At 41.8% G+C, this 26,071-nt stretch overlaps 1 protein-coding gene across 1 annotated transcript in view; it reads left to right on the top strand.

The window, feature by feature from the left end:
- LOC147460442 (uncharacterized) overlaps positions 1–24,806 on the top strand; it is a 67,192-nt gene extending 42,386 nt beyond the window's left edge. The window contains exon 10 of the mRNA XM_086507684.1: positions 24,397–24,806. The gene's annotated coding sequence lies outside the window, so the exon portion shown is untranslated. The remainder of the gene's footprint in view (positions 1–24,396) is intronic.
- The last annotated feature ends 1,265 nt before the right edge of the window (positions 24,807–26,071 follow it).

Below are 26,071 nucleotides of genomic sequence, written 5' to 3'. Positions count from 1 at the left end.
GGCTGTATAAGCTCACTTTGTATGACAAGTGTGGACAAAATTTTGCAAATGCTGTTGCAGATTCAAGGGCTATTTCAGATGCAAAACTTTGGCATGCACGTTTTGGTCATCTGAATTTTGCCAGTTTGCTGCGTTTGCAGAAATCTGATATGGTTGCTTCTTTGCCACCTCTTGAAGCACCTGTCAAACATGTTTGTGAAGGCTGTATTTTGGGTAAGATGAAGCGTTCTAAGTTTCCAAAGGATGGTTCAGTTCGGGCCACATGCAGGTTGCAGCTTGTGCATAGTGATGTTTGTGGGCCCATGCAAACTCCGTCCTTGGGAAATTACCTTTACTTCGTGACTTTCATTGATGATTACTCCAGGCATGCATGGGTATTTCCACTTAAAGCGAAGTCCGAAGTTTTTATGTGCTTCAAACAATTTCTGGCTATTGCTGAAAATGTCTCAAAACGTACTATGGGCACCCTCCGTTCCAATCGAGGGGGGGAGTATATGTCTCATGAATTTAATGCATTTCTGGCTAGTCGTGGGATAAAACACCAATGTACAGTGCCTTATACACCTCAGCAAAATGGTGTTGTTGAGAGGAAAAATAGGTCACTGACTGAAATGGCACGATGTATGGTCAAAAGTCAAGCTTTGCCGCATTCTTTTTGGCTTGAGGCCATCATGTGTTCCACTTATGTACTAAACATGTGTCCTACAAAAGCTTTGCAGCCTATTACTCCATATGAAGCATGGCATGATAGAAAGCCTTCTATTGAGCACATGCGTGTTTTTGGCTGTCTAGCATATGCTTTGGTGCCACAAACACAGCGCAGAAAATTGGATGATAAGGCTGTCAAATGTATTTTTGTTGGTTATAGTGCTGAAAGCAAAGGTTACAAGTTGTATCATCCGCAAAAAAAACATATTCTGGTTTCACGGGATGTAGTGTTTGTGGAAGATTCTGTTTAGCCTTTGCTGTCATGTACTAGAGACAGTAATGTAAGCTCACAGGACATTTATGACACTTTGTTGCCTCTTTTCAGTGGTGGAAATACGAATGTAAGTTTCAATGAGGCAAATGTACAGCCTATGGGGGTTAGTGAAAATGTTACAGATCAGCCTATTACTGATGCAGATGTACATGATGTACTTGATGAGGAAAGGGCTGAAAATGAGCAGGCTAGAGGTATGCCAAAATGACTGGTGCACACTTTGCGTGACAGTAAATTGGATGCACCTTTGTCTAGTGGTACTCGTTCAGGCTCTCGCCATGCATCTTATGCATCAGATTGTTATGCTTTGGCTGTGTCTAGTTTACATGATGTTGAGGAGCCTCTTTCTTTTGATGAAGCACAGAATTCAGAAAATTGGATGACTACCATGCAATCAGAATATGATGCACTTATAGAAAATGACACATGGACTTTATGTGATTTGCCTCCTGGCAAAAAGGCCATTGGTACGAAGTGGGTTTACAAGTTGAAACGCAAGCCGGATGGTGAGATCGATCGCCATAAGGCTCGACTTGTTGCAAAGGGTTATGCACAACAAAAAGGCATAGATGATGAAGAGAATTTTGCTCCCACATGTCGTATGACTACTGTGCGTTTTCTATGTGCATTGGTAGCTCATTTTGGTCGGGATGTACATCAATCAGACATTGTTACTGCTTTCTTGAATAGTGACATATTTGAGGAAGTTTATGTAACGCAGCCTCGCGGTTTTGTCATAAAAGGACAAGAGGACAAAGTGTGCAGATGTAAGAAATCTTTGTATGGGTTGAAGCAATCTCCTCGTGCTTGGTATGAGAAAGTTGACACTCATTTGGTTAAACGGGGCTTTTGTAACAGTCCAACAGAAAGCACATTGTATGTAAAGCGTGAGGGTGATGTACTTCTCATTGTGGTTCTTTATGTCGATGATTTGCTGATCACTGGACCAAATGAGAGACATATTGCTGAATTTAAGGCTGATTTGAATGCTACTTTCAAGATGAAAGATTTGGGGCTGTTGCATCATTACTTGGGTATACAGTTTAAGCAGTGTGATGGTGGTATTTCCTTGTGTCAGAAAAGTTACATAGAGACATTTCTATGTAAGTTTGGACTTGAGGATTGTAAACCTATTGCCACTCCCATGGAAACAGGTTTGAAGTTGAGTCTACATGATGCTGGCGATCCTGCTGATGTCACTCTTTACCAAATTGTTGTTGGCTGCCTCATTTATGTATGCAACACGAGGCCAGATATTCAGTTTGCAGTCTCACAGGTCATCAGATTTATGCATAGCCCAGGGTCTAAGCATTGGCAGGCTGTCAAGAGGATTTTCCGCTACCTTAGTGGCACTTTACGTCTTGGCTTGTTTTATCCCAAGGGGGGATCAATTCCGCCAGACTTACATGCTTTTTCGGACTCGGATTGGGCTAGTTGTTTTGACACGAGAGTGTCCACAAGTGGTTTTTGTTTCATGCTTGGCAGTTCCTGTATATCATGGTTGAGCAAGAAGCAACCTACTGTGGCCACTTCGAGTTGTGAGGCTGAGTACAGGGCAGTCTTCACAGCTACGGTTGAGTGTGTATGGCTCAGACGCCTTATGGCTGATTTGGGTGTTGGACAGGACACTGCCAACACTATCTACACTGACAGTTAGAGCGCATTGGCAGTTGCGAGGAACCCAATTTTTCATGCTCGCACAAAGCACATTGAGGTGAATTACCACTATGTCAGGGAGAGGCTCTCAGCAGGAGAGATCAGCTTGGCTTATGTGCAAACACAGGACAACCTTGCAGATCTTTTCACAAAGGCATTGTCTCGTGAGAAGCTTGAAGCTTTCCGCAAAGCTTTGGGCTTACTCCCCTTTGTGGACTGATCATGTCCTTAGGGCATGGCACTTCCCTTTACTCATGTGCCAACTCTCGTTCACCGCATCACTCCAGGGGGCATTTGTTACCATATACATGTGGTAGTGATGTGTCACTAGGACCGCCGGGGCATTTTTTCCCTCTTTAGGAGGTTTTTTCCCCCCGAGCATTGTATATACGCCCATCACTCTAGGGCTATCTATCTTTCCATTGCATACTAAGTAATACACTCTCTATTGTGTGCCTTGAGCTTCCTTCGTCTTCTCCAAGCTGTGTGTGTTTCTCTGCAACCCTAATTCCAACACCTGGTTCTACTCACAATTTCATGTCCACAGAATTGGCCACCAAGCTAGGCATCCAAGCCTATGAGATGGGAGAAGTCCTACCTGTCCGATGGTACTTTCAAAGGGCAAGATGCCTCAGCCACTCCCCAAATTTGATGTGCAAGAAAGATTTTGAGGGGTTCTTCAGAAAGATGGTGTAGTTATAAAATCATATGACATGGCTTTGCAAGCTGGCACCCATTTAAGAATGGTTTAGGCTTTGTCGAGGATATGTGCTCTCATCTTATTGTGCATTGCGCGTGAGTGTTGGACTCTACGACACTCCACCAATTGCAAGTTAATAAACTTCGACTCTTATGCTCATCTCATCCAACATGAGCGACATGACTTAGATATGCTCAACTCTTCCAGCTTGAGCATAAGCCTAATAACTACGAATCTTAGCACAGATTTTATTAAGACATGAAGCTTTGGGACTAATAATTTGCTCATTTTAGCAACCCGACTCTGACTACGCCAAAGAGTGTTTTTTGCACCCTGGCGACTTGACTTTTTACATTCTTGTGCTTACTACAAACATTTCTTCAAGTAAAAGTAAGGTTGAATCCTCAAAAAGAGGATTATTGAAGAACCAAGTTGGCATTGAAGGTTCCTTTTGCCATACCTGTTTTATCATCTTTGAATCAAAAGCTTCGTTGGTTGAGTTGTCCTTATTGGACTGGAAAACTCCATTGTTCGTGTGATTCTCCAATTAGACATGTTGATAGGTGTCTTTGATATTGTTGTAGGCCTCTATTCATTGTCGGCATTTGGCTTTTGACTAGGAGCATTGGAAGACTTAGGAATCCAAACCTCTTGATGACCTTTATATCTCCTTTTTTGACTTTGCCTCGCTCTCAGTCTTCTTGGCTTTTAGAGAGTGTTCTCATTGTGAGTGGTCATGGGGTGGTCTTACCAATAGATATTGGCAGTGTCTATAACCCTTTATAATCTCAAGATTAGGTATGACACGCATAGCATAAACAGTGTGAGCGGAATAGAAACACACAGAATGCCTCTATAATGACCCGACACACACTCTTGGGAAGATACACACACACACTATGGGGCACCACTCGGCTTACACAACCCACCTGGCCGAGACAGGAAACACACCTATGGAGTGAGAGGAGAGAGACTACCCATTTACCCACTCTACACAGAGACACACACACATACACCCAAAAAACTCAGCTCAAAAGAGGAGAATTTCTGATGTTTAGATACAATTGAGCTTGGGCCAACACCAATGGGGCAAATAGCTCACACAATATGGGTAAAGTATGCCAGATACAATCACAATTGGAGCAGAAGCTTCACTCATAGGAGAAACTTACACAGCCAAAACAGCAAAAAAAGAGTGAGGAATTTGGCAAAATGGACAGCGCCATCGCGTCCGGAACGGCTCAAAACCCCAGTCTACAATGTCAAAGTGCTGAAATCCGACCTCGGATGAGCAATTTTACGGCCAAAACAGGCTCCAAAAACCCCAAAAACACAGTTGCAGCTGTTCCTCCTCTCTTCTCCACTCTTTTTCTGGTCTTCTCGCTGTTTTTTCAGTTCCCACACTTAGCTTTTTTACTTGGGCACCCTTGGCCTTTTAGATGACCTCAAACAGACCCCGAACAGGCCAAAAACTGACCTCGCAGTGCATAGTTGTCACCCTACTGCATCCATCCGCACACCTGGCACTCAGCTTTTTCCAATAATGCATCCCGCAACCACGTGAAGTGGCCCCAAAATATGATCCTCATGATGACCTTTCACCATAATTATCACAAGAAAACACCCACGTTGTGTCCGTACTTATCCACGTGCAAGTATTGACCCCATTCGACCTCCTGACGCCACTAGATTCCATCTGACGCACCTGCTTACCTCATGTCGTCGGCCCGCAGATAGCTTCCTCGAGAAGTTTTACATGCTAGCAACTCCTCATTATTATATAAAAAACACACTGGTACCGGTGATAGTGAAAATCGATGCACTATGTACATGTTGTCCTACCTGTACACATGTGGGCCCCACGTAACCACCTGGCTCTGGAAAATGGGCAATTCCTTATTTGATGCACCATGCATGTTTACTTTGGCATAGACCGGCAGGTGCAAATGTATCTCCTTCTCCTTAGCTGAGAGGTCTCCACTGATCATTTGTGTCATCAATTCTTGCTTCTTTGACAACTCAACCTTGGTTTGCATCAGCCCTTCAATCACTTCATAAGGCCCTTCACTTTCATCTTCAACCTCATTTGTAAATGCGACTACACCAGACTCCTGGATTCCTTTCTCCATAAAAATAAATGCAACATCAGCATCCTCATCACTGCTGGTAGTACTATCACTATCCTCGTCAGACACTGTGAAATAGTCTTCATCACTAGACTCATCCTCATCTTCATAAAGCTCCTCCAATCGTTTCCTTGTGTCCCATATTATATATCTTCTTGGCACGTGTCTTTCCATAGAGGCTAATCGTACCATGTCTCCAATCCTGAACAGCTCCTACTGCACGTAACCATGGTCTACCCAATATAATAGGATATGCTCCCAACCCTGCTGGCATCACATGAAAATCAACCACTGCCTTTGCATCATATGCTTCCACTTCTAAGCTCTTTACAACACCCAAACATTTTACTTTCTGATGGTTTGCCAATCTGATCCAGAAGCCTGACACCCCAGTCACTATAAGACCCATCTTCACAACGCATGAGTGTGTTAAGACACATATTTGGGCTCCACCATCCACATAACCTTGTCCTAGATTTTTTATTTTATGCCACACATCTACTATTGGGCAAATGTCTGGTAGCTCGTCCATCGCCAACACCTTCATTGAACCTCTCTCTGGCTCTTTCTCCATAGGGTTAACCATCCTCTTCCACTGTCTCTTTAGCTTAGGCACCATCTCTATAAGCTGCCAAAAAGTAACATCGGCTTTCCTGCTTGTCAGATCCTCCTTCATGTCATACCTTAATTGCCCATCCCCTAGTGGAAAATCTGAAACATGAAACCTACGACGAGCCCTTCTTTTCCTCTTGGCCTTGACATCCTCGCCTTCATGGCTCTTTCCTTTCTTCTTACTAGGACCTGGGGCACTTCTTCCTTCCTTTTCCTCTGTGGTCCTCTTCCCAATAGGCATCACTAATGTATCCTCTAGTTTTGATGCCTTCTCCAAGGTGACTACACTTAGCACTTTTGTCTTTCCCTTTTCCTCTTGGGTTAATTCAGTGGTTCCCTCTTCTCCCTTAATTTCAATGCCATAATCATTTGACCTAGTTAGCACCTGTCTTGGCAATGGATACATGTCTCCCCCCACCCTTGGTGGCTTATCACATTGTGGGCTGATGTGCCCCAACTCTCCACAATTGTAACACGTGGGCGTCTGCCTCCAGAACCTACCATTACTTTGTCCAACACCATTCTTAGGCCTTTCTTCACTTCCTGGCTGATTTGCAAACCTCCCTCGACCTCGATTATTCCCCACTTTACCTAGCATATTTAGGCTAAGATTCTTCATTAAATCTACCACTTGCCTCATGTCTTGCCTTAGCCCATCATCTTGCACTGCTGTAGTGACCATTGTTGGCATAACCTGAGGAGTAACAGGAACCAGTGGTTCATGATGAACCCCTCGCATACGACCTTGTGAAGAATCCATAGGCTGAAATTCAGACCTCATGGGCAAAGACTCTACTCCTAGCTGACTCATTTTCCTCAGCTTCCACTCTTTGTTCCTTGCTACCTCTAGTGCATCTTCATATGTCCTAAGCTTCTTTAGCTCCACTCTCCAACGTATATTCTCCCAAAGACCAGCCAAGAACCTGTCCTTCTTCATCATGTCAGGCGGGGGTACCTGTGGTGCTAAGCCATTGCACATCCGCTCCCATGCCAATGAAAACTTACGTATGTACGCATCTACTGGCTCACCTTCCTTTTGCACTAAAGCCTGTACTTCTTGCCACACTTTGTCAGGATCTTCTATCTTCACAAACTCCACTTCTAATCCATGCCTTAGATTCAATCTTACAGGTGGATCATGAAGGAGTACGAGCGGAAGTGCGACGCGAGAGAGAGTGCGAGAAGAAGAGCACGACTATATGGTGAACTCGCTCTACTGTAATGTGTAGAGCATAGTGAGTTCTTATTAGGTTTTTACAAAAGAATATGTGTACATACCTGGCGGCCCGCCCACTTACCTGGGCGACCACATTGGGCTTTATACCCCAACAACCTCCCACTTAAAGTCCAATGTGGTACTTTAAGTGTGAGAGAAGCTACTATACAAGTTAATAGACAAGAGATGTAGAGAAGTCATGTACTACCCTACACCTAACTGCTTGCGAAAATGCGCAAAGCTCTCTGAGGGAAGTCCTTTTGTAAGTAGATCAGCAGGATTTTCTGTGGTGTGAACTTTGACAAGCTGAAGTTGCTTATCCTCAAGCATTTCCCTGATGAAATGATACTTCACATCCACATGCTTTGTCTTTGAGGGATAAACTGGATTGCAAGCCAATTGTATAGCACTTTGACTATCACAATATAACACAGGCATCTCTTCTTTGATTCCCAAATCTGTTACTAGTCGATTAAGCCAAATTGATTCTTTGCATGCCTCTGATGCTGCAACATATTCAGCCTCTGTAGTAGACTGAGTAACACAATCTTGTAATCTAGAACGCCATGATACTGCTCCACCAGCCAATGTAAAGACATACCCTGACGTAGACCTTCGGTTGTCTAAGTCACCTGCATAATCTGAGTCTGTAAAACTCTTTACACTTAGCTTCTGACTCCCATAGCATATACTATACGCATACTCTTTGTAGCTTTCAGATATCTCAATATTCCTTTCACTGCCTCCCAATGTTTCTTGCCTGGGTTTGACATGTATCGACTTACTACTCCCACTGCAAATGCAATGTCTGGGCGAGTAGCAATCATTGCATACATCAAACTACCCACTGCAGACGCATATGGAATCTTATCCATTTCAGCCTGTTCTTCCTCAGACACAGGACAATCTTGTTTGCTAAGTTTCACATATGGTGGCAATGGAACACTCAGTGCCTTTCCCTTCTCCATATTGAAACGTTGCAAAACCTTGTCAATATACTCTGTTTGAGATAACCAAATCAACTTCTTTGATCTGTCTCTCTCAATGCGCATACCAAGTATATGACTTGCCTCACCCATGTCTTTCATGTCAAACGATTTTGCCATCTTTGACTTCAAAGCTGAAATTTCTTCCAAGTGCTTGCCAGCAATCAACATGTCATCCACATACAAAATAAGGATCAGCCAACTACCATCCTTAGCCTTCTTTGTATATAGACAGTCATCGAACTCACTACGTTTGTAGCCTTGAGAAAGCATAAACTTGTGGAATTTATGGTACCATGCCCTCGGTGATTGTTTTAAGCCATAAAGACTCTTTAACAACTTGCATACCCAATCTTCCTTGCCTTTCTCAACAAACCCTTCTGGCTGCTGCATGTAAATTTCCACATCTAAATCACCATGCAAGAACGCTCTCTTGACATCCATTTGGTGCAACACCAAATCTAATATGGCAACCAATGCAAGAAAGCATCTCAATGTAGTCATCTTGACCACCGGAGAGAAGACTTCATCAAAGTCAATGCCTTGTTCTTGCTTAAAGCCCTTGGCAACAAGCCTTGCTTTGTACTTTGGCTGACTATCATGAGCGGTGATCTTATACCTGTAAACCCATTTACAAGGTAGAGCCTTTTTGCCCTGTGGTAATTTAACTAGCTTCCATGTCTTGTTTTTATGCAGAGCTGTCATCTCTAACTGCATGGCCAATTGCCAATTCCCGGAGTCCTTCATTTGCACTGCTTCCTTGTAACATGAAGGCTCATTGCAATCAGTCAACATGACATAGTTCATAGATGGAACAAACCTATCAGGAGATCGCGTGACACGTCCAGATCTACGCACAATAGGTGGCTCAGGCTCAGCCACAACCTGTGGTTCCACTCTATCCTGTCCTTGCTCTTCTTGAGCTCTGACATTTTGTCTTACACGTGCAGGTCCATCTTCTTGGAAGACAACTCTTCTAATCTCCTCAACCCTCTCTGGTTTAGATTGATATTTGGATTCATTAAAGTGAACATCATTGCTGCGGACAACCTTTCTGGATTTGGGATCCCAAAGTCTGTACCCCATCTCACCAGAATTACCATAGCCTAGAAAGATGCACTTTCTACTCTTTGGCTCAAGTTTGTTCCTAAATTCCTTTGGAACGTGAGTATATGCCTCACAGCCAAAGACTCTGAGATGCTTGTATGAGGGCATTTTTCCTGACCATACCATCTCTGGCACTGAATCCTTCTGCAAAACCTTGCTAGGAGATCTATTTACAAGATGAACAGTTGTTGATACAGCTTCAGCCCAAAACCCATTTGGCAGCTGTGCATTAGACAACATACTTCTGACCTTCTCTTGTATGGTCCTATTCATCCTCTCAGCAACACCATTTTGAGGAGGATTGTAAGGAGCATTAAGTTCACGTTTTATACCTTTTGACTCACAAAAGTCCTGAAAGGCCTTTGAAACATACTCTCCACCATTGTCAGTGCGTAAGCATTTAAGCTTCTTGCCACTCTGATTCTCCACAAGTGTCACAAACGTTTTGAAAGCACTAAACGCTTCATCCTTGTGCTTGAGAAAGTAAACCCATACTTTCCTCGAGTAATCATCTATAAATGTCATAAAGTAAGAAGCTCCCCCTAGAGATAGTTTAGGCATAGGTCCACACAAATCACTATGAACAAGTGCCAACTGTGTATCTCTTCTACTGCTTCTATGCTTATGTGGCTGTTGTGTTTGCTTACCATACAGACAATGTTCACAGAATTCAAAATCATTAAATGAAAATCCAGGTAAATAACCAGAATGAGACAAGATTTCCATTCCCTTCTTGGACATATGTCTTAACCAGCTATGCCACAAAGAAACGTTCGGCTGCTCGATTACATTGATTACATTTTTAGAGACATTTGATACATAAATCATGTAAAGTCCTCCAGACTTTACTCCATGTGCTACTGTCATAGAACCCTTGGATATCTTCCACATGTTCTGTCCAAAAGTGGTGACCCGTAGCCAGCATCATCAAGTAAACATGTGCTGATCAAGCTCTTTGTAATTGCGAGAACATGTCTCACATTCTTCAGCGTGAAAGAAGAGCCATTCTGAAACTTCAATTGAACATCTCCAACACCTAAGATCTCACATGTCTACCCATTGCCTAGCCGAACATGATCTTTAGTGGTCACATAAGAGGTAAACCACTCCTTGTTTGGAGACACATGAAGTGATGCCCCTGAGTCTATAATCCAGTCACTCAGTGCATTTCCATCAGATGCTGTAAGAAGAGTTGAGTCCATTGTATTCTTCAAGAAGTAGATGTCTCCTGACACTAGACTGTCATCCTCTGCAACAGTGTTTGTCACATTTATTTCTTGAATCTTCACTGAGGACTTGTTCTTCTCACCATGGTCTTCATCTTTCTCTTTGCCTTTTTCTTCTTTCCATTCTCTGCAGTCTCTTTTCATGTGACCCTTCTTGCCACAATGGTAGCATTCTATGTCACTCTTGCCTTTAGCACTCCGGGACTTGCTACGAGACTGATTCCTCTTTCCACCTTTGTACTTTTCTTTGGTCCTTCCCCAGACAACTAAGGCTGTTCCTTTGCCTTTTTCCATTGTCTTTCTATTGGTTTCTTCAGTAGCAGACTTCCTTCTACACCTGCTATGTTCAAACCATCTGGAGGTGCAGAATTACTCAAAGCTGTGCGAAAAGTGTCCCAACTTTCCAGCAATGTGATCAACAGGAACATAGCTCTAACAGGTTCATCAAACTTGACACCTTGAGCTGACAACTGACTATAGATTGTGTTGAATTCATTCAAATGATTGGACATAGGTGTCCCTTCTTTCATCTTCAAGTCAACAAGCTTCTTAAGCCAGTATACCTGTGAAGCTGCACTCTGCTTCTCATAAAGATCACTCAGCTTTAACCATGCTTGATAAGCCGACATCTCGTCTGCTACATTGAAGTAAACGCTTTCTGCCAAAGTCAACATAATGGTAGAAAGTGCCAATTCATCTATTTCGCTCCATTCATCTTCGTCCATATCTTCTGGTTTTATCCCTTTGAGCTTTATAGGTTTTATCTGCTTCTTTTGTACCAACACGTGCCAAATCTGCTGCTTCCACAATGGGAAATTGGTTCCATCCAGCTTCTTGATATTGTAAAGAGCAGTGTCCTGTGATCCAGCCATAGCTACGCTTCACAATGGTTTACTTTCCTGGGAAAAATTCGGCAGAGTTTCCCCTGTAAACTGACCTCTGAACCAATATCAACCTGTCAAATGAACCAATAAAGCTTCAGATTTTGCATAAATTTCGACAGAGTCTCCTTTGTAAAATGGCTCTGGTGTACTCAAAAACAGACCAAAAAACAGCTCAAAAAACACTGTCTCTCTGACACTGTAAGCTGTGGGTAAACCTGTCCTGCACCTGTACTGTCTCTGACTGTCCTGTCACTGTCTTGTAAGCATAGACTGCGACAATGCCTCAACGGCAGTAAAGCAAAGATGCAATCCCAACTGTCTAACTCACAGTCAATACATCCTAGCTGCCTATCTAAGGGTGCTCGAGGGATCACTCCAAGACCTGTATCACCGAAAGGATCTCAACATTCGAGAATCCCCCAGCTCAATAAAACCTCACTCGACCCTCAACAAAGGCTGCAGTAAATGTGACAGTACATAGACTTCCCACAAAGTCATACATCCACAAATTTCCCACTATATGCTGTAACCGCTACGGCGGTTGTTTGCTGCGTGACTCACAGCCAGCAAACCCTCAACAAACATACATCATCTCTGACAATACATCCCATGTGGAAGTACCTGCAATGTCAGGATGAAATCTGGAATATCAAGCAGCAAACACAAGCTACCTGGATGAACTAGTGGATGTCGCCTACAGTCTGTGTGTAGATGCACCCGTGTCGTATGTGACACGCCTCCAAGAACTGTGAGTTGTCCTTCGATGTGTAGACAGCCACAAATCAACACTCAAGGAGTGTCGATATCCTCAGCACCTGCAGTCGTAGGCCAAAAACCCCAAATTTGCAGAGTCGGATCTGCACCCGTAGAGACCACGTAGTCGAAAATGGCCTGCGCAGACCTTTGTCGAAGCCGAACGGTGGCCGAACGGTGACTCTAGCCTCCTACAGTGCTGCCCCGAGCCTCGATCTGAGATCTGATACCAGTTGAAGGAGTACGAGCGGAAGTGCGACGCGAGAGAGAGTGCGAGAAGAAGAGCACGACGATATGGTGAACTCGCTCTACTGTAATGTGTAGAGCATAGTGAGTTCTTATTAGGTTTTTAAGAAAGAACATGTGTACATACCTGGCGGCCCGCCCACTTACCTGGGCGACCACATTGGGCTTTATACCCCAACAGATCATCCACACGTAACTCCTCTTCAAATGCTTTGGACCAAACTTGTGCATCACTCTTCAAACAAATTTGGAGAAGACGTAACATTTGCGTTGGGTCATGAATCTGGTTGCTAATACACACAACCTCCATCTTTTCCAAAAAGTCTTCTACATCTTCATCACTTCTTCCATGAAACTCCGGATAAGAGAAAGCCATGGCTACCCAAGTTCAATGTTTTGAGAACCCCTTCGAACGCACGTACAAGAACCCAAAACTTTTTATTGACTCAATTCGCAAAAACTTCAATGAGCTCAACTTAGATAAGGATAAACACATACACATCAAATGATTTTTCATAGTTAATCATCGGAATTACAACAGGCAAAGGACATTCCAGGATCTCTCGTAATCTTCTTGGCCCGAACATAAAGACTATGCGCTGCTGGAAAAAAATCTTCCTGGACACATGAACATTTATCTGGATTCTTTGAGTTAAATGAAAAGGACTGAATTGAGGGCCATTCTGATCATCCATTAAAGTCAAGCATGTAGCTCCCAAGAAAGCACACCTGTCTTATCCTCTGATTTTGCCAAAATTTCAGCAACATAACAACATAAATGGCTCAAAAGGCCAAAAACCAGCCATCATAACTTGGAAAATTTTTGGCAGAGTTTCCCCAGAAATAGAGCAGTGAGAACCCAAAATATAGACTATATATGTATGCATAAACTACCAACAATAGAACCCGAGCATCGAGTAGGAATCACTAGTACATAGCCTATGGCGAGGTCACAAAAAGGGTGCTCCAGCTACATGTATCACCGAAAGGATCTCCACATTTGAGAAACCCCCAGCTCAATAAAACCTCATGCTATCGACCCTCACACGAAGGCTTATGCAAATCTCGTATAGTCAAGTCTCAGAAATGACTATCTTCCAGACCAAAAATGGCTGAGACTGCCAAAAAAAACCAAGTATGGCTCCACAAAGGCGTACAATGGAAGTTTCCACAAGTAACGTACAATCCAGCAGACAATGCGCTCAAACAGGCGCCAAATGATGTGTGAATCACATGTACCTGTCCCTGTAACCTGTAACCTGCTAGCTGTAATCCCGAATCTCGAAGCTTCAAACGTGAAGCAGAAGATACTCGAAGAAGGTCCTCCGTGGGGGCGCCAAAAGAATGTGAGCGGAATGGAAACACACAGAACGCCTCTATAATGACCCGACACACACTCTTGGAAAGATACACACACACACTATGGGGCACCACTTGGCTTACACAACCCACCAGGCCGAGACAGGAAACACACCTATGGAGTGAGAGGAGAGAGACTACCCATTGTAAAACCGCCTTGGGTGCTTCAATGCTTGAAGTGCCTTTAAAAAAATCTTTTTACATTGCTTGTAGCAGCTCGAACGCCTTGAATGCCTTGATGTGTTTTCAAAGAACCATGGTTATGATGCTATTGAAGCGAGAGCTTAGTGAGCATTATGCTCAAGATGAAGGATTATGTCGTGAGAATGGCCTCTTAAGACACAAACACACACACACACACACACACACACACACACACACACACACACACACACACACACACACACACAAGAATAGATATGAAAGTGATAGCCTATATCGAAAGAAGATGGTAACACAATCCTTGCACACAGCTTAGCAAAAGAGAATAGAGAGAGGAGTCTTGTAAGAGAATGTTCTTACACATAGCTTAGCAAAAGAGAATAGAGAGAGGAATCTTACAAGAGAATAGAGAAGAATCTTGCAAGAGAATGGCCTAAAATTGTAGCCCTCAAACTCCACAGCATCTCTTGTGGGGTTGAGTCTTTAATTTTTTTTATTTTATTTTTTCAAAACTCATTAGAATAGCTCATTCAAGCCTTGAGGGGCAAATCATTACAACAAAAGTACCAAGTAACGAACTATCACCAAAAGACTAGTCCGTTATAACAGCAAGGCTCGATTGGATGGTGAGGGTCACCCTAAGCCAATCATCCGAGTCTTGCTCTTTTACATATCACCTATATTATCTCCTTGCTTTCTTGTACAATCTCTGAGAAGCTAGCCCCAGAGAGGTCGCTATCAAATGCATGGCAGTTCCTGGTCTTCCAGATATTACTGAGAAACAATATATGACAATCTGAGTGTAGCTTAGAAGGGCAGGACTTTGAAACTATTTCCCACCAAGGCACAAATCCTTCTTGAAAAACCCAATCTTCCAAGTTCTTTGTATCCATTTTCACACCTTCCCTGCCAAGCCTCTTATTGCCGGGCATTCCATGAATAGGTAGGTGACTTTGCTAGCCAGTCGACACCTTGAACACCTATCAAGCATGATACCACGTGCCTAAATCTTAACCTATTGGCAAGGCCCTCACAACACCTTCCACTAAATTATCTTCATAAAATGAGGCTACTGTGGTTTCCAAATGTTTTTTGTGACCTCAACCCATCAAGCTTCCAACCATTGTTTCTTCCACTGCTTGTTAAGAGGGGTGAACCAATCAGCCACGTGACTTAGCGCTTGATAGATGCCCTTGGTATGAGGTTTAAAGAATTGGCTACTCATGGGCCATTTCCAAGCTTTCCACTCAAAAGTAGATTCCTAGATTGGCATCAGAATATTGTCCATGCCTTCTACAGTTCTATTGACAAGTAGTTTCTCAATTCCATTGAGTTGAAATTGGTCATTCAATTGGTCAGAGGATTTCTAGCACTTGTTTTTTCCATCCCATAAGTAGACCAACCATTGTAGTCCTTTATTGTTCATCCTCCTTGCAAATTCTCTCCAATAAGGGTTCAAAATTACACTAGTAGTTTTAGGCAACCAAGGGACAGTGCGATATGGAGCTCTAGAAATATTTGGTTGATTCACCCTATTCCAGTACCCATGTTTCTCTATTGCACTTTTGCACCAGCTCTCTCATGATGCCTCCCAATCTCAAGCTAGACCACCTCAGGGCTAATAATTTATCATACACCTCAATCCCTTTCCACTCACCACTTTTAGAGCAAATCTTTGCCTTCTCTATCATATCCTTGGTCCTGATAGCTTAGGAGTGGTCTTGCTTTGTGATTGAGACCACAAACTTGGCACACAGGGCCTCAACCTAGACAGCAAAGGGTTGAGTATTAATTTTATTATTAACTTATTTAGGTGCCAAAATTTTGAGGCCCCTCTTTACACTTTAGTTCATGTGTGGTACCTATCACTTATTGCATGACCCTTTATAGGGTGGGTTCTCGTTAATTATGTACAATGGAGCCATATCGACTTATGGGAAAAATAACTACAACATTATGCAAAAGTAAATGGCCGAAAAGTATTATGCTATTGTTGATATCTTCTCCTCAGTTCCCAAAGCTCCAATCTACACACTATCAACTCGCTATTAGAAAAAATAAAAGATAGCATAATAATTTATCATTACGCAACACTCCATATCCCAATTGTAATGCTAACCACATATAATAGGAGGGTACTAGGAGGGTACCCAGAAGAATTGCTTTATACCTAATTTTCCTCTTGGAATTCTACCCTCACTCCCTGAAGACCATAAAATTGATATTATTCCAAGTAATGGGCCTCCCCACAGAGCACCTTATCGTGCAAACCCAACTACACACAAGGAGATACAAAACCAAATCATTGACTTACTTGACCAAGGATTCATACGACCTAGTAATTCACCATAGGGGCTCTAGTACTTCTTGTTAAGAAGAAAAATGGAGCCTTCCGTATATGTGTATCGACTATAGGGCTTTAAACAAGATCTCCATTAAGAATAGGCTTCCTTTCTCAAAATCAATGATTTGCTCTACAAATTGAAAGACGCAAACATTTTCAATAAAATTGACCTTAAATCGGGGTACCACCAAGTCAAAATGTTTGAGGAAGATGTTTACAAAACTTTATTCATGACATAAATGGGGCACTAAGAATTTATTGTAATGCCATTTGGTCTGAAAAATGCACCTTCCACTTTCACAAGTATGATGAACTAGATTTTTATTGACCATCAGGATTTCATCATTGTCTTCTTTGATGATATTTTGGTGTTCAATAAATCTGAACAAGAGCATAAAGAGTAATTAACACATATATTTGATCTCTTTGTCAAAACCACTTGTATTTGAATCCCAAAAAAAATCATTTTTTAAATTTGAAATTGAATATTTGAGACACATTGTATTGAGAAAGGGAATTCATGTAGAGTCAAAGAAAATTGAAGCTATCCAGTCATGGCCTAGACCCAAAAAATCTGCATAAGCTAATATTTCTTATAAATCTCATCATTTGACTCTCCTATTGAAGAAAAACAATCCTTATGTATGGATTGATTTACAAGAAAGCTCATTCATTGTACTACGGAATGCTTTAACTAATGCACCTATGTTACAATTGCCTAATTTTGATAAAGCATTCTTTGTTGTTGTTACTGATGCTAGTTGAAAAGGTATTGCAATTCTTATGCAAGATAACCATCCGCTCACATTTGAGAGTCGTAAATTTAATCCTTTTGAATCAAAGTTTAGTATACATGACAAAGAATTGATTGCTATAATGCATGCTTTAAAAACTTGAAAACATTATCTAATGGGTGTTGATTTGATCATCAAAACTGTTAGGAAATAAGACGTAGCTAAATAGATAAGTGAGTAGATTACTTAATGGAGAGAGATAGATTTATATACACGAGATTATAGAGTAGAGAGAGAGAGAGAGAGTACACACGATATACGTGGTTCACCCAATGTGGGCTACGTCCACGGGAAAGCAGCCACTCAATGGCTTTAGTACTTCAAAACAAGAAGTAGTTTACAAAGGGATTATATCCTTAATGGAGCTCCCGCCTTGCTTCACTCTCACCACCTCACACTCACCTTGTTGCATCAACTTCACACTATGAAATGTGTGTAGAAATGGCCTCCTTTTATAGGCCAAAAGGGTTGCCCTCTCTTATGAGAGACAGCCATGTGTAGCCGCCCTTGTGAGGATAAGTCCAAATCGGACTCTCCAATCCACCCATGTGTGGCCGCCCTTGAGAAGACAAGTCCGCTTTTGAATTCGGCCACCGTCCATTGACTTCCGACCACCGGCCAACCGACTGGTTGTTTTCTGACCACTTTCCGGCCGCCATCCGGCCATAATATTCCGACGAAAAAGAATATTCTGACGAAAAAAAAGTCTCGGGGGCCTCCGCCCCTGAGGCCTTTAAAGTTGCCCCTGATTCTTGTTCGTGAAAATTTTGGTTTCCGGTGAGTGATTTTCCTTCACACACGATGGCTTCTCCTCATAATGGGGGCCTTACAAATGTGCGCTTTTACCACAGAAAATTACAAGGGTAAATCAGGCTCCATACTTAACAATCTCCCACTTGGAGACTGATCTCCAAACCAAACCTGTGACTGCTTTCCATTCTGGCTTTTTTATCCTTGAATGCCAATTGAAGATGAGCAAAAGCTCAACTTCTCCTTGTTGACCACCTTTGTAAACATGTCTGCAGGATTTTCACTTGTATGCACCTTTCCTAGCTTTAGTTGTCCCTCTTCCATAAGAGTGCGTATGAAGTGATATCTCACCTCAATGTGCTTTGTCCTTGAATGAAAGGCTGAGTTCTTCGCAAGATGGATAGCGCTTTGGCTATCACTGTACAAGACACAATTGTCTTGTTTGAATCCAAGCTCTTCTAAGAATCTGTGAAGCCACAGAATTTCTTTGCTTGCCTCCGTCATTGCTACATACTCTGCTTCCATGATAGAAAGTGAAACCACTTTCTACAGCTTTGAAGCCCAGCTTACTGCTGTGCCTCCAACCGTGAACACATAGCCAGTAGTGCTCCTTCGAGTATCTTTGTCACCTGCCATATCTGCATCAGCATACCCTTCTAGAAAAATATCAGTTCCTCCAAAATACAAAGCATTTGTTGTTGTCCCTTTTAGATACCTAAGTATCCACTTCATAGCTTGCCAATGCTCTTTACCTGGGTTGTCCATGAACCTACTCACAACTCCCACTGCATGTGCAATGTCTGGCCTTGTCCAGACCATAGCATACATTAGAGAACCTACCGCTGCAGCATATGGAACTTTAGACATATAGGCTATCTCCTCTTGTGTCTTTGGACACATATCCTTCGTTAGTTTAAAATGACCAGCCAAAGGTGTAGAAACTGGTTTTGCATTTTGCATTGCAAACCTTTCTAGTACCTTCTTGATGTAATCTTCTTGAGATAGCTTTATTGTCTTCTTCGTCCTGTCCCTTGATATTTTCATACCAAGTATCCTCTTTGCAGCACCTAAATCTTTCATTGAAAAAGATTTAGACAGCTCCTCTTTTAGGTCTTTGATATCTTGCATGTTAGCACTTGCAATCAACATGTCATCAACATACAACATTAGGATGATGAATTTCCCATCTCCCAAATTCTTCGTGGAGACGAAGTGATCGGAGTTGCATCTTGTGAATCCATGATCCAACATCCATCGATCAAACTTCAAGTACCATTGTCTTGATGCTTGCTTTAAACCATACAAGCTCTTCTTTAATCTGCAAACCATTTTCTCCTTACCTTTTACTTCATACCCCTTTGGTTGAAGCATGTAGATTTCCTCCTCTAAGTCACCCTGAGGGAATGCCGTATTTACATCCATTTGCTCGAGATTTAGATCATGAGCAGCCACAAGGCTTAAGACAAGCCTAATTGAGTTCATTTTTACAACAGGAGAAAATATTTCATTGAAGTCAATACCTTTCTTTTGAGAAAAACCTTTTACCACAAGCCTAGACTTGTACCTTTTCTTCCCACCTTCTTCTTCCTTTAGCTTGTACACCCATTTGTTTTGAAGTGCCCGCTTACCTTTAGGCAACTCAACCAACTCCCATGTTTGGTTGCGATGTAGTGAGTCCATCTCCACTTGCATGCTCTTCGTCCATTCTTCTTTGGATTCATGTTGCATAGCTTCTTCGTATGATTCCGGCTCTCCAGAATCTGAGATCAATAGATGGTTGAAGGAAGGAACAAACCTTTCTGGAGGTCTACTTGCTCTTGTAGATCTTCGGGGAATAGGTTGAGGCTCCTCATTTGGTTGACGTTGTTGCACATTGTCACCGTTTGCAGTCCTTGAGTCTTCACCGTCCTCAAGCTCCATGTACTCATCACCTGTTTCTTTTGTTTGTTTTCTTTCCAAGTAATCTTTGTACATATTTTGTTCGTTAAAAATTACATCCCTACTCCTTAAGATTTTACCATCTTCGGGATTCCATAGGCAACACCCAAAGTCTCCTTCTCCATAGCCAATGAAGAAACACTTTTTGGACTTTGCATCTAGCTTTGATCTTAGGCTTCTATCTATGTGCATGAAAGCCTCACACCCAAACACTTTGAGAAATGCATAATTCACCGGTTTACCTATCCATGCCTCTTCTGGAACTCCTCCATCCAAAGCCGTTGAGGGTGACCGATTGATTAAGTACACAGACGTACTTACAGCTTCCGCCCAAAGCTCAAGCGGTAGGCCTGCATGTAGCCGCATGCTTCGTGCTCGTTCCATGATTGTCCTGTTCATCCTTTTCGAAATCCCATTTTGTTGAGGTGTCTTTGGGGTTGTCCTTTGCCTCCAAATGCCATTGCTAGCACAAAAGCTTTCAAAAGCTTGGCTGCAATATTCGCCTCCATTGTCGAATCTGAGGCATTTAACCTTGGTACATGTTTCATTCTCCACAAAGGCTTTCCACCTTTGAAATATGAAAAATATATCAGATTTATTCTTCATGACATAAACCCATGTTTTTCTAGTCGCATCGTCTATGAATGTTACATAGTACAATGAGCCACCAAGTGATGGTGTACTTGCAGGACCCCAAACATCAGAATGAACCAACTCAAGTTTTTTATTTTTTCTTTCATTTCCTGATTTTTGAAATTTTACCCTCTTTTGTTTACCATAAGCACAATCTTCACAGAACTCTAAGTCCACTTCTTTCAAACCTGGTAGAAGCTTCTTTGTTTGAAGGATTTGCATTCCTTTGGCACTCATATGCCCAAGTCGATAGTGCCACACTGCACTATCAACTTCTGTAGTTGCTGCACAAGCTGAAGGTTGCGTGCTAACAGTACACAAGTAAAGTGTACCGACCTTTTCTCCCTTGGCAACCACCAAAGATCCCTTTGAGATCTTCCACCGTTTATTTCCGAATGCAATGTTCTGACCTTCATCGTCCAATTGTCCTGTAGAGATCAAATTTTTGCGAAGAAAAGGAACATGCCTAACATCTTTAAGCTTCCATTCATTTCCGTTAGCAGTTTTGACAGAAATTGTACCTTTGCCGACAATCTCACAAGCTTCATCATCTCCCAAGTATACATACCCAAAATTACCTTTGGTGTAGTCTTGGAAATGTTGCTTGTGTGGTGTCGCATGGAATGAAGCCCCGGAATCTACTATCCAGGAATTAGACACATTGTCTAATGAGAGAATTAGAGCATCTTGCTCTACTTTACCTGCCACATTGGCCTCCAATGTTGGCTTGTTGTCTTGAGACTCTGTCTCCTTCTTCTTCTTGGACCAGCAATCCTTCTTGACGTGGCCCTTCTTGCCGCAGTTCCAACATTCAAGAACTGACTTTGTGCGTGACTTGCTCCGCCTTGAACGATCACGACCCTTTTGGTTTTTGAACCTCTCCTTAAGCCTTCCTCTTGTTTCCACTGATAGTGCAGCACTTGATGATTCTCCTGTGGTCCTCCTTCGCATTTCCTCGCTTAGGAGAACACCCACAACATCATCAAACTTAAGAGTATTTGTGCCAGAGATAGAATTACTTACAGCCATCACAAGGTTGTCCCAACTATCCGGTAGAGATGATAGTATAAGGAGAGCTCGCACTTCGTCATCAAAATTGATTTTCACTGATCGAAGTTGACTTATGTTTGTGTTAAAGTCATTTAGGTGCTCTGCAACTGAACCATTCTCTGCCATCTTTAGATTGAACAAGCGCTTCATAAGAAATACCTTATTGGATGCCGAAGTTTCTCGTAGAAGTCGTCAAGTGACTTCATCAAGTCCTCCGTGGTCTTCATCTCCGAAACATTGAAGGCCACCGTTGACGCCAAGCTTAACCGGATTGTTCCCAGTGCCTTTCGATCAAGGACAATCCATGCTTCATCTGCCATTGTTGCGACTTCTTCGCAAGACCGCCTAGTGGCAAATAGAGGTCCTTCTGGTAGAGATAGTCTTCAATCTGCATCTTCCAATGTTGGTAGTTTTTGCCGTTGAACTTCTCAATCTTGAGCTTCCCCTCCTCCGCCATAACTCCCACTCAATTCAAGGAATCCTTTCCTTGAGATAATTTAGCTACGAGAAAACCTTGCTCTGATACCAGTTGTTAGGAAATAAGACGTAGCTAAATAGATAATTGAGTAGATTACTTAATGGAGAGAGACAGATTTATATACACGAGATTATAGAGTAGAGAGAGAGAGAGAGTACACACGATATACGTGGTTCACCCAATGTGGGCTACGTCCACGGGAAAGCAGCCACTCAATGGCTTTAGTACTTCAAAACAAGAAGTAGTTTACAAAGGGATTATACCCTTAATGGAGCTCCCGCCTTGCTTCACTCTCACCACCTCACACTCACCTTGTTGAATCAACTTCACACTATGAAATGTGTGTAGAAATGGCCTCCTTTTATAGGCCAAAAGGGCTGCCCTCTCTTATGAGAGACAGCCATGTGTAGCCGCCCTTGTGCGGATAAGTCCGGCGAAAAAGAATATTCCGGCGAAAAAAAGTCTCGGGGGCCTCCGCCCCCGAGGCCTTTAAAGTTACCCCTGATTCTTGTCCGTGAAAATTTTGGTTTCCGATGAGTGATTTTCCTTCACGCACGATGGCTTCTCCTCATAATGGGGGCCTTCTCCTCATAAATCAAGCTCCATACTTAACAAAAACTAATCAACAAAGTATCAACTATTTATTATCTCAACCCTTGATACATGATAGGCATGTGAAGTAGGTTTCCTTCATTCAAATTTTTCAGCCCAGCATTCAATAGCAACCTAGTAAAGAAAGTGTTGTGGCTAATTATTTTATTCAAAGATCCTCTCCTAACAATCTATCAACCATTGTGGGTACCTCATTTTATTATATGCATGATATGTATACACAAGATGATGATTTCAAAACAACATGTTTGCATATGCTTGACAATTTTGTGCATACATTTTTGGAATACATCACACAAGAAAAAGTTGTTTATTTTAAATAGAAACTGTGTCAAAATATCTTTTCCTTTTTTACTCATTAAAGAGCTACATAAACCACCCTATGCCGGCTATGAAGCATTTTTTGTTATATTTTAGAACTTATGTCAGGATTTTTATAGGCCTGCTATGAAAAGTGATGTTAAACAGTATGTTTCTTTTTTTTTTTGCTAAAAGATTAAATCAGCAGCAGCAAGTAAGAAATGGATCTTTTACACCCTGTCGCAAATCCCGAAAAACCTTGTGAACACATTTTTATGGACTTTGTTACTAGTTTTCCACTCACTATTCACAAGCATGATATGATTTGGACTGTCATTGATTGTTTTTCTAAACAAGTACACTTTATTCCTTGCAAGAAAACTCTCATAGCACACCACTGTGCTTTTGTTTCTTAAAGTTGTCTTTCCATACCATGGTTTGCCTAAAGTGATCAAGATTCCAAATTTTGTAGTTCTTTTTGAACTACAGTTTCTTAAAATCTTGGTACTACACTTGATTTTACTTCTACATTTTAGCATGAGGCTAATGTCAAACGAAAGTAACTAATTGTATCATCGTTGATTAACTAAAAGCTTATGTTTCTTCTCAACCAAAGAAATGGGATGATTACATGCATATATTATAGTTTACCTATAGCAATACCGCTCACTTTGCTATAGGTAAATCTCCATTTGAGATTATGTATAGTCATTCTCTTGTTACCATGTATGTAGTGTGAACACACTTAGGACCTCTAGAGCATTTTTCCCTCACTAAGTGTTTTCCCCCGTGCATTGTATATATATCATTCTATGGCTCCATTTGTGCACTAAGCAATAAACTCTATGTTGTGTGCCTTGAGCTTCTTCATCTTATCCAAGTTGTGTGTGTTTTCCTACAATCCTAATTCCAACAATTGTTATCAGAGAGCAGGTTGCGTCCTCTAGAGCATAGTTGCTAGCATCATCGGCACCCGCCTGCTCATTTTCTCCAATTTAGGTGAGCTTTGGTAAGCGTCAAAAGTTTGATTCGGGCTCATTTCACCTCCATTTCAACTACATGTAGTACTCCGTAGGCAATTTTTTTCTTTTGTGCAAATTTTATCATTGCAATTTTCTACAAAATAGGTCCCTTACAGTCTTCTTTGGCTTGTGCTATATAGCGCGTGTCAGTTATACTTTTTTTTTCTCTTTCTGGATAGCCTTCACATCAGGTGTAGTCACTCGCAATGACTGACAACAATACATATGTTTTCAAGATATTCGCTATTGAGGATAAACTAGATGGGAATAGCTATCAAGGTGGACTTACATGATGACACATGTTCTTATGTCAAAGGGAGTTTGGAATGTTGTGTAGGGCATTGATGTATGTACGTCTTCTATGGATACAAGCTTTGTTGAGGATGTGCAGGCTCTGGTACGTCTGCTTCTATTAGAGTTGCTTTGCCTACGACTGAGCAAGCTCATTGGGATGTTACAGATGTGCAAGCTCGTCTATTGATTGCATTATCTGCGAAGTGCACTATTATTCCTTACATTCGCTCAGCAAAATCAACAAGACAGGCTTGGGATACTGTGGGTGATCTTTATACAAGTCGCACAATGAGGCTAAAACTGCATTGCTGCGTAAAGAGATGGAATCAAATATTATGCAAGAGGAAGATGGCATGGACACTTTTCTTGTTGGTATCAAGGATATTAATGAGCAACTCTGTAATAAAAATAGCCAATGATTTATTTATTGCAGGTGACAGGTAAAAAAAGCTAAGGGTGATGCAAAAGGATAGCATATTTATGGACATTTCATTATTTAGGAGCTCTTTATGAGCTATGGCCATTTATGTCCGCCCGGCCAATATGTATTCACTTTGAGCATTCAAGAAATCTATAAATAAATACATGCAAGAGGATAATGATCACTCTGGCACGGGAGGAGATTGTACCCAGTGCTTGTGTCTTTCTTCTCTCCTCTCCTTCCTTCTCTCGTCATGTTGATGTAGCACTCCGCTCTAGGAGGTGCACATGTACATTTTTTCTCTCTTTCTCTCGCTCTGTGCATCTCTCTGTTCGCGTATGACTTTGATTATGTCTTGTGGGATTAGACAGGTATGCAGTTTAGTCGGTTTTATGGCTTGTAGCATGTAGTTTTTTCTATTTTGCAGGGTCTTCCACCCATCCGTTTGTAGCAAACTCATTTCTGTATGTGAAGTCGTTTCTAGCACTTCACTTTTGCAGACTGTTCTCGATGCATTGCCACATTCTTACCAGGATCTTTCTAGTAATTGGAGACTTATGACCCAAAGAAACCCTCAATTTGTCAAGTTTGATGCATTATGCATATTGCTATTGCAAGAGTCACTTTCAAGAATTAACAAGGCTAAACATTGTGTAGTAGAACATGCTTTTGTTGTTGCACAAAGGAAAGGTGGTAATAGGAATGTCGCCACTTCTCATGGTTCTTGAGTGAGTGGAAAATCACATGTTCCTAATGCTTCTACTGGCAGCACCTCTTCTGGGAATTCTAGTGAAAAGGGAAAGAAAAAGATGCATTTTCATTATTGTAAGGGTAATGATCACTTGATAAAGCAATGTCCTAAGTTAAATGTAAAAGAGGCCAAGAAGAAAGAGACTAGATACCCTACAAGTGTAGCTATTGTAGAATCTGCTAGGAAAGGACATTGTGATGCTGATGTAGATGCTAAGTGGACATTTAGTGCAATGTACTTATGATCCTTTTGTACATGATGCATGTATGTCAGTTGTGGTAGATTCACACGTGTGGTACTTTGATAGTGGTGCTACAAAGTACATTACTTCACATCGTAACTTGTTTACCTCTCTCTAGTCTGTCCCTCATAGGAATACGATCATTTGTGCCAAACAATGCCTCTTATTTGGTCAAGGGAATTGGAAAGATTGTGTTGACTACTGCTCTGAACTTGGTAGTCCTTTCACACTTGTTTATGCACTTTATGTATTAGGGATGAAAAAAAACCTTCTATCAATATCTGCACTTGCTGACTTGGTCTTGTTGTCAAATTTATGGATGATAGATGTACAATTCATGATCTCAGTTTTGGTGATGAAATAGTTGCATGTGGTATTTTATGTCGTAGGTTGTATAATCTCACTTTGTATGGAAAGTGTGGGAAGAA

Source organism: Adiantum capillus-veneris, chromosome 3, assembly GCF_014529385.1.
Source record: "Adiantum capillus-veneris isolate H3 chromosome 3, ASM1452938v2, whole genome shotgun sequence".
NCBI lineage: Eukaryota > Viridiplantae > Streptophyta > Polypodiopsida > Polypodiales > Pteridaceae > Adiantum > Adiantum capillus-veneris.
The sequence above is the reverse complement of the archived record's forward strand: the minus strand, read 5'-3'. Positions and strand labels throughout refer to the sequence as shown.